Here is a 10,009-nt window from a genome sequence, read left to right as displayed (position 1 = left end):
ACCTGCGGGTGCTGAGTCTACAACTGAATGCAAGGTGGTGATTAGGCTCTTTTGTAATTTGTATCATTAGCTACACAGCTATACTTACTTAAGCAATAACTTGTCTCAGACGCAACGCAGAGTGCTAGGACAGCCCTTAGTCGTGGTATATTCGCCATATATCTCAAACCCCCGAGGTGCCTTATTGCTATTATGAACTGGTTTCCAATGTAATCAGAGTAGTAAAAATAAATGTTTTGTCATACCCGTTGGTATAAGGTCTGTGTTTCGTGTAGGCTTAACCTGGCATGATGTTTTGATAACCATGGAAACTCATTGGCTGGGCCTGGCTCCCAAGTGGGTGGCCTATGCCCTCCCAGGCCCACCCATGGCTGCGCCCCTGCCCAGTCATGTGAAATCCATAGATTAGGGCCTAAGGAATTCATTTAAATTGACTGATTTCCTTATATGAGCTGTAACTCAGTAAAATCATTCATTCTTGCATATTGCGTTTATATATTATTTTCAGTATAGTTAGGATTTTGTACAAAAATGTTCAACTGACCAGTAGCTTAGCGAGTAAGGATCTATGGAACATTCAGGACCTTGAGGGTATGAGGTGAAATGCCAGTTGAAGGCTATTTTGAAAATTGTTTTGCGAAACCATACTTTCTGCACTGTTGTTCAAATAATTTGCTTTATTTAATCTTGTATAAGCTCCTGTCTTGAGTGTCCTAAATAATGCCATAGATTCAGTTTTTGAAGTATTTTAAACTTGAAGGAGAAAAGGGAAGCATGATATAAGATGCAAACCTGATATTCCAACTGATTACAGGCTACTAAAGCCAATGATTTACAGCTGCACCACAGTTTTGCTGAAAAAGTGGAGAAAAAACACGTCTCTCTAAATAATCACACACTTATTTATTACTGACCAGCAGATGTCACTAATGTGCACAGATGTGAACAGATAATGAAGCTCCGAATAATGAACCGTTTTTCTGCACAATTTGTTGAAAGCAGCGAAGCCTTCAGAAAGCCTTTGTTTCCCATCACTACCACAGACAGTCACACAAAGAAAACATTTGCAATTCCTATCATATCTTGATAAGGAGTGCTTTTTCAACATCGGAAATCTGTGAGTCTCCTTAATATTACCAGAGTGAGACAGTGCAGGAGCAGACCAATTAATTCAATGATGTCACTTTTCTACCAAGCTTAACATTATTGTCATCTATCACCCACCAGGGTCCCTTGGAGAGTTCCTCAATGAGCTTGACACCTTGATAAACTAATTTTGCGATGATGGCTCACCGCTCTACGTACTTGGCGACTTCAACCTCTCAACGTTTCCCTTCTATGAATTTCTTCCTCACTCTCTCTTTCCCTTCCTTGCCTCTTTCGACCTCACCCTTTCCAAATCCCCTCCAACTCACAAGGCAGACAATATGCTTGACCTCATCTTTACTAGAGGCTGCTCCCCTACCAATCTCACTGCAACCCCCCTCCGGGTCTCTGTTTCTATTTCTGTCTCCTTTTCTCTCAACTTGGATGTCAGCCCACCACATCAAGCTCAACCTCAAGCTGCTCTTCCTCCCGGGAAATGCCTGCCCACTCAAAGAGCTCTCCATCATGTTTGACAACTCTACAGTGTCGCCCTCCCAGAGTGCAAAGAATCTTGGTGTGACCCTGGACAACACCCTGTCGCTCTCTGCAAACATCACTTGCACTTGACCCCTCACTTCTAGCTCTGACTGATGGCTACTTTATTGAGGACAAATGTACTTTCTAGGCCTGTGATATGTAGTTGTCCCACCAAGCTATCTTAAGATGAATGCGCTAAGTCGCTCTGGATAAGAGTGTCTGCTAAATGACTAAAAAGTCAAATGCATCAATGGACTCACCAATGGCAGGCACCAATATGCGTTTCCTGGTATCAAGGAATGCCCCAAATTGTGGTCTACAATTACACCGTATTGAGCAAATATAATTTGACCAAATCAAATTGAGAAAAGGCCATGGTCTAAGATCCCTCCCAACGTGTTTTCTAATCTCATAAAACATTTTAGGCTCAGTGTCACCATCTTCGCAATGAGAGGGTGCTGGAGCAATGAAAGCAGGGGTGCCAATCATTTTGGCCCCTATCCTTTTAAGATATGTTTGTATTACTTGTTAAACAACATGTTGATCTCTAAGCAACTGTAATAAGTATAAAATAACATACTTTTCCCAAAAATGTTTTGCATACAATATAGCTCAGTATTTTGTATGATTTATTTGAAACAGTCTTTGTTGCTCATCTTCATCAAGGGTGTAATCATACACATGCTCAGTGCATTCCAGCTGCAATGTGTACAAAAACCACTAGATGGTCATCTTGTAAAGTGTTTTTTTTATAGCATTTTCAAACCCATTTAAAATTGTCATAGGCTTAACAAAACAAATCTGATTTTAACCCACTGCATTTAATTTATTGTAGACAGACAATCTATCATGTTCACATGAGTGGATAAATGCATTTTATTATCTTCTATGCCATAGCCTTGGAGGGTACCAGTACATAGGGGAAACTTCTTCCTACATCTGTTAAAAAAGCAACTAATCATCTCTCCCTCCTTCCCTCCCTCCCGCTCTACCCCCCCCTCTCGCTCTCCCTTTCTCTCCATTTCTCCCTCTTTTTCTCTCTTTCTGTCTGTCATTCTCTCTGTTTGAGCAGAGCACATTCAGGTGTGCTCAGGTGTTGCAATACTCAGACAGCGCTTAGAGAGCCTAATTAAACTCAAGGGATTGCGGATAGAGGGGTGGTTGTGATGGTAAGGGAAGATGGAGGTTAGGGTACCATTCATTTAATTCCAGCTGTTACTATGAGCCGTCCTCCCTTCAACAGCCTCCACTATGGTGGTGAGGGAAGATTGCTCAACCAATCTCAACTCCAAAAACTGAAGAGAGAGCGGGCTCTTATTACCTGTGAATATAATGATTTCAGATATAAACTGTGTGTGATTGCTATGACAATATCCCTTTTAAATGTAATTATAACAGCACGCTCAAATGGAATCTAATTGGTCATGAAACTGTTGAACCAACTGCATTAGATTTTTTAATTTTTTTATCCTGATTTTCATACACTCAGTGTATACTTTATAAAAGGTTTATAAATGACTTGTTTTTCCCCAAAAACTGGCCGCATTAGTAGACAGTACCTGACGCTCCACCAGTGACTAAAAATAACCTCGAACATTCGATGGTAAAAGAAGCATACAATTTATTTTTGTTAACAGAGCATCCCCAGAGTCAACTTTATTGCATGAACTTCTTGCGTGAACAATTTCAGTTACATATTTCATAAGCTTCATAACTGCAGCCATTAACCAAGGCCTGATAAATCACAAGTGAAAATCAACTTCGGCAACTTGCACTTGAACCAAAAGCATATGGCCGTTTAACACTCTAATAACCGGGCCTTGACAAATACAAATAGCCACCAATGCCAGGCCCTTGGGGTGTCTACATTTTGACATGTCATTTAATATACACCATCACATAAATATATATATAAAAATATATATTTAGGTAAGTCATAAGAAACATTATGAATTTAGGAAAATACCTTTCAAAAGAACAGAATAGCATTTTCTTTTGAATTATGTTACTGTGCCAAGTTAACCTAAAACCTGCAATGAGCCAGTTTTGGCTATTTTTTTTTACATTGGTGGAGAGTCAGGTTCTGTCTACTAATGTGGCCAGCTTTTGGGGAGTAACAAGTCATTTATAAACCTTTTATAAAGTACACACTGAGTGTACAAAACACTAGAAACACCTTCCTAATATTGAGTTGCACCCCCTTTTGCCTTCAGAACAGCCTCAATTCGTCGTGGTATGGATTCTACATGGTGTCAAAAGCATTCCACTGGGATGCAGGCCCATGTTGACTCCAATGCTTCCCACAGTTGTGTCAAGTTGGCTGGATGTCCTTTGGGTGGTGGACCATTCTTGGTACACACGGGAAACTGTTGCGGACATATTCAATCAATCCCTATACCAGTCTGCTGTTCCCACATGCTTCAAGAGGGCCACCATTGTTCCTGTTCCCAAGAAAGCTAAGGTAACTGAGCTAAACGACTACCGCCCCGTAGAACTCACTTCCGTCATCATGAAGTGCTTTGAGAGACTAGTCAAGGACCATATCACCTCCACCCTACCTGACACCCTAGACCCACTCCAATTTGCTTATCCGTCCAAATAGGTCCACAGACGATGCAATCTCAACCACACTGCACACTGCCCTAACCCACCTGGACAAGAGGAATACCTATGTGAGAATGCTGTTCATCGACTACAGCTCGGCATTCAACACCATAGTACCCTCCAAGCTCGTCATCAAGCTCGAGACCCTGGGTCTCAACCCCGCCCTGTGCAACTGGGTACTGGACTTCCTGACGGGCCGCCCCCAGCTGGTGAGGGTAGGCAACAACATCTCCTCCCCGCTGATCCTCAACACTGGGGCCCCACAAGGGTGCCTTCTGAGCCCTCTCCTGTACTCCCTGTTCACCCACGACTGCGTGGCCACGCACGCCTCCAACTCAATCATCAAGTTTGCGGACGACACAACAGTGGTAGGCTTGATTACCAACAACGACGAGACGGCCTACAGGGAGGAGGTGAGGGCCCTCGGAGTGTGGTGTCAGGAAAATAACCTCACACTCAACGTCAACAAAACTAAGGAGATGATTGTGGACTTCAGGAAACAGCAGAGGGAACACCCCCCTATCCACATCGATGGAACAGTAGTGGAGAGGGTAGCAAGTTTTAAGTTCCTCGGCATACACATCACAGACAAACTGAATTGGTCCACTCACACTGACAGCGTCGTGAAGAAGGCGCAGCAGCGCCTCTTCAACCTCAGGAGGTTGAAGAAATTCGGCTTCTCACCAAAAGCACTCACAAACTTCTACAGATGCACAATCGAGAGCATCCTGGCGGGCTGTATCACCGCCTGGTACGGCAACTGCTCCGCCCTCAACCGTAAGGCTCTCCAGAGGGTAGTGAGGTCTGCACAACGCATCACCGGGGCAAACTACCTGCCCTCCAGGACACCTACACCACCCGATGTTACAGGAAGGCCATAAAGATCATCAAGGACATCAACCACCCGAGCCACTGCCTGTTCACCCCGCTATCATCCAGAAGGCAAGGTCAGTACAGGTGCATCAAAGCTGGGACCGAGAGACTGAAAAACAGCTTCTATCTCAAGGCCATCAGACTGTTAAACAGCCACCACTAACATTGAGTGGCTGCTGCCAACACACTGTCATTGACACTGACCCAACTCCAGCCACTTTAATAATGGGAATTGATGGGAAATGATGTAAATATATCACTAGCCACTTTAAACAATGCTACCTTATATAATGTTACTTACCCTACATTATTCATCTCATATGCATACGTATATACTGTACTCTATATCATCGACTGCATCCTTATGTAATACATGTATCACTAGCCACTTTAACTATGCCAACTATATCATCTACTGTATGCTGCCCTGTACCATCACTCATTCATATATCCTTATGTACATATTCTTTATCCCCTTACACTGTGTATAAGACAGTAGTTTTGGAATTGTTAGTTAGATTACTTGTTGGTTATCACTGCATTGTCGGAACTAGAAGCACAAGCATTTCGCTACACTCGCATTAACACCTGCTAACCATGTGTATGTGACAAATACAATTTGATTTGATTTGAGCGTGAAAAACACAGCGGAATTGCAGTTCTTGACACTCAAACCAGTGCGCCTGGCCCCTACTCTACCATACCCCGTTCAAAGGCAGTTAAATATTTTGTCTTGCCCATTCACCATCTAAATGGCACACATACCCAAGTCATGTCTCAATTGTCTCAAGGCAGAAAAATCATTATTTAACCTGTCTTTTCCCCTTCATCTACACCGATTGACGTGGATTTAACAAGCGACATCAATAAGGGATCATTGTTTTCACCTGGATTCACCTGGTCAGTCCATGTCATGGAAAGAGCAGGTGTCCTTAATGTCTTGTACACCCAGAGTAGGCCTGTTTAGTGGCAGTGCACACTTTAGATTATTGGCTGCAAAATATTTTATTAATATTATTAATAATTAGCAAATCAGCTGGGCTAGACAATCTGAACCCTCTTTTCCTAAAATTATCCGCCACCATTGTTGCTACTTGCCGATTCTAGGTTTAACTTTGGATCGGAGATGCTTAATGTGAGTCTGGAAGGAGAGTTTACAGTCTAGCCAGACACCTAGGTATTTATAGTTGTCCACATTCAGAACCGTCCAGAGTAGTGATGCTCGTCAGGCGGGCGGGTGCGGGCAGCGATCGGTTGAAGAGCGTGCATTTTGTTTTACATTTAAGAGCAGTTGGAGGCCACGGAAGGAGTGTTGTATGGCGTTGAAGCTCGTTTGGAGGTTTGATAACACAGTGTCCAAAGAAGGGCCAGATGTATACAGAATGGTGTCGTCTGCGTAGAGGTGGATCAGAGAATCACCAGCAGCAAGAGCGACATCATTGATATATACAGAGAAAAGTGTCGGCCCGAGAATTGTACCCTATGACACCCCCATAGAGACTGCCAGAGGTCCGGACAACACGCCCTCCGATTTGACACACTGAACTCTATCTGAGAAGTTGTTAGTGAACCAGGCGAGGCAGTCATTAGAGAAACCAAGGCTGTTGAGTCTGCCGATAAGAATACGGTGATTGACAGAGTCGAAAGTCGACATCAATAAGGGATCATATATTTCTACTTGCACATCCTCATCTGCACATATCACTCTAATGTAAATGACTAAATTGGAATGACTTCGCTACTATTGGCCTATTTATTGCCTTACCTCCTTACTTCATTTGCACACACTGTATACAGATGTTTCTATTGTGTGATTGACTGCACATTTGTTTATCCCATGTGTAACTCGGTGTTGTTGATTTTGTCGCACTGCTTTGCTTTATCTTGGCCAGGTCGCAGTTGTAAATGAGAGCTTGTTCTCAACTGGCCGACCTGGTTAAATAAAGGTGAAATAAATGAGGCTCTCCATTAATCATCCACTGAGGTATTAGGAAGTGCATATACTCACATGTACAAATGCACTCATTCACAATGAATAAATATACCATTCATGAGATATATAAATACATGAATACATATGTATGTCAATGATGAGTCAAACCATTAATCAACCATTAACAAATGCCTTATAAATAATCTTATGAGTTGACAATAACTCCTTCATAATATTGTTAATCATTTAGAAATTGTGAACATACTATGATCAAACAACTTATTAATGACATTACAAATAATGTAAAATGGTGTTGATAAATGCAGCAATTATTATTTAGAGATTGCTCATTGACATTTACAAATGCCAGAATAATAATTTAGTAATTGGTAGGCAAACTGTTAACAAATAATTTATTAAAGGACCTTGTTATAAAATGTTACCCTTCTTTCTATTTATGTTTCAACGTAAATATAGATGTCTGGGTTGTAGCTTGGTCATACAGAATGTTCCTTCTAAGATATAATGGGCGTGAATAGAAGCAATCAATACCGCATTGTACATTTACAATAACGCTTTGGATTAAATGCTACTCTGAATTTCAAACCATTTAGATTTTCTCTGACAATAAGAACCACTACGCTCGACTCTTTACCACCAGATGAGCCTGAGCTGCACGTTGCCTATTAACCTGGTGAAGTCCCCCCCCCCCCGTGGTTTCGTCAGCCTTTTAGAGTTCCCCACAGTGTTTTTGAAGGGTGTTTATTAACCACCTCTGTGTGTGCTCACTCCTCTCTCCTGAAGCCCACCTGGCTGCTGCGTGCATCACACCCGATTGTTGCATAGCAACCGCCTTCTCAGCACCTGTTTTTATCATTTGCGAGTCTGCAGACTCAAATGTGTGGGCAGAACCACCCATGTGGGTCAGTGTCTGACTCTGCCAGTGTCCAAAAACATGCGCCTTCCTTTTAGAGACAGCGCTGCTGCATGCTGGGTAACCAGCTACTGTTACTCATGGGTTGAGTCCCAAAATGTCATTTTCACTATAGTGCTCTACTTTTGAACAGAGCCATATAGGCCCTGTACAAAGGCAACGCACTATATACAGGGAATAGGGTGCCATTTGGGACACAGACATTACTCCATTGAGCATGCTCTCTGTGACACAAATTATGGCTAGATATCATGCCATATAGCCCCCTAGAGAAACACATCCCGTTTATGTCTGATATATTGTTACCTAACAAATATGGTGACTGATAGGTAAAGTGGCCATGGTGTTGATGGCACTGCAGGGCTATGGACTGATAATGGCTGTTAGATTGTAACATTTTAATTAAGACCTCAAGGAAAATCCAGACTGTATCACCAGTGAAGCCTTATACATCTAAATTCACATTTGGAGAAGATAAGTGCATGCATGATGGCCCCATTTAACACTGTGCTGCTTATCGACCCTCTAGTCTATTCGACTATGAGTGACTTGTTTCTCAGGCTAATGCTGAGCTTATTCATCTGTTTACTTCTACACACGCAACCAACAACTGGAAAGTAATTGATTACTTTCTTTGTAAACAGCTCTTCTGTTGTGTTCAGAGGGTAAGTTGAGCAGCACATCTTCTATGGGAACATTGGTTGGCTTCAGTGTTCACTTTGTACCATTTGCCAAGTTTAAATCATTGAGTCACATCGCCATTCACTCAAATGAGTTGAATACTTAATGTATTCCCGTAACCCATCTATAGCGGACTTCATTCATTACATAATGTATTGTGTTAAATGCTTAGTTCTGTGATACACACATGAAGATGTCTAGATGACAGCTTGCTATTATAATTAATGTCATGTGGAGGTATAGCGAAGTCTTTGATATAGTAAATAAACAGTATATATGGAACTATTCGTAGAGTGTGTAGCTCAAGCCGTTGGCACTCTCCCTGTTACCTATTTCCAGGTGACCCTCAATACATTTAAAAAAAATTCTGAACATTAATTGAGAAAATAATATTGTTCCCTGTAGATACCAACTCTACACTGTTGTGCGGTGTTCATAGAATCAGGGAAGACTCATGTCTGTACTGACCTTGCCTTTGGTAGCTCTGTGTTGAGATGATGTCCACCCTGCAGCTACTCCAGCATGATCAAAGACAACCGATATGAGAATCTGATAGGCTCTGTAAACAAATCCAACTGTAGAGCATCCTCCAGTTTTTATTCATCCATTCCTAACCAATAACCGATAAGCCAATAAGCCTGTGAATGAGGAGATATTGTAGCCAACACCCAATTTATCTTCATAGGCCATTTAAGACATTCGGCTGAGGGTACAGTATGCTCTGTCCCAAAAGAGATAAGAATGATAGTGTCCAAGGTTCTGTCAGAGGACATTTGTCACTACCCTTTATCACTAAACTTAATCGAATGCTCAACAAGATTCAGGGCTGAATCTCCAACGAGGAGAAAAGTTACCTGCTCTAGCTATTAATTGGCACATTTACTTCTGCATACTTCATTAAATACTTTCGTTATCGCCCGTTTCCCCTCTCAGTTAAGAAGTTCTTATTTGACACCCAGGCCTCCAATATACTGTAGCTGTGAGGCTCAATTTCTCATCTTAAATGGTTTAAGGAGTCAGGATGAAAGTGCTGTGTGAGTAATAATTCACTCCTTTTGTATTTCCATAGCTCTAAGCATGTGAATGAGAAGATATTGTAGCCAATACCCAATTTATCTTCATAGGCCATTTAAGACATTCAGCTGAGAGTACAGTATGTTCTGTCCCAAAAGAGATAAGAATGATAGTGTCCTGTTCTGAGCTCTCTTCAATCGGTTCCTTTTATTAAACCCATAAGTATCTGCCCAAATTAGAGCACCACTAGTTCAAAAGTTTTTGATAACTTTCTATCAATAGAAAACACAAAAATCAGCATGTTTGTAGATTCACGAATACAACAATACATTCTAGGGTTTATAAAT

Source organism: Oncorhynchus keta, chromosome 22 (genome assembly GCF_023373465.1).
Source record: "Oncorhynchus keta strain PuntledgeMale-10-30-2019 chromosome 22, Oket_V2, whole genome shotgun sequence".
In the NCBI taxonomy this organism is placed as follows: Eukaryota; Metazoa; Chordata; class Actinopteri; order Salmoniformes; family Salmonidae; genus Oncorhynchus; species Oncorhynchus keta.
The sequence above is the reverse complement of the archived record's forward strand: the minus strand, read 5'-3'. Positions refer to the sequence as shown.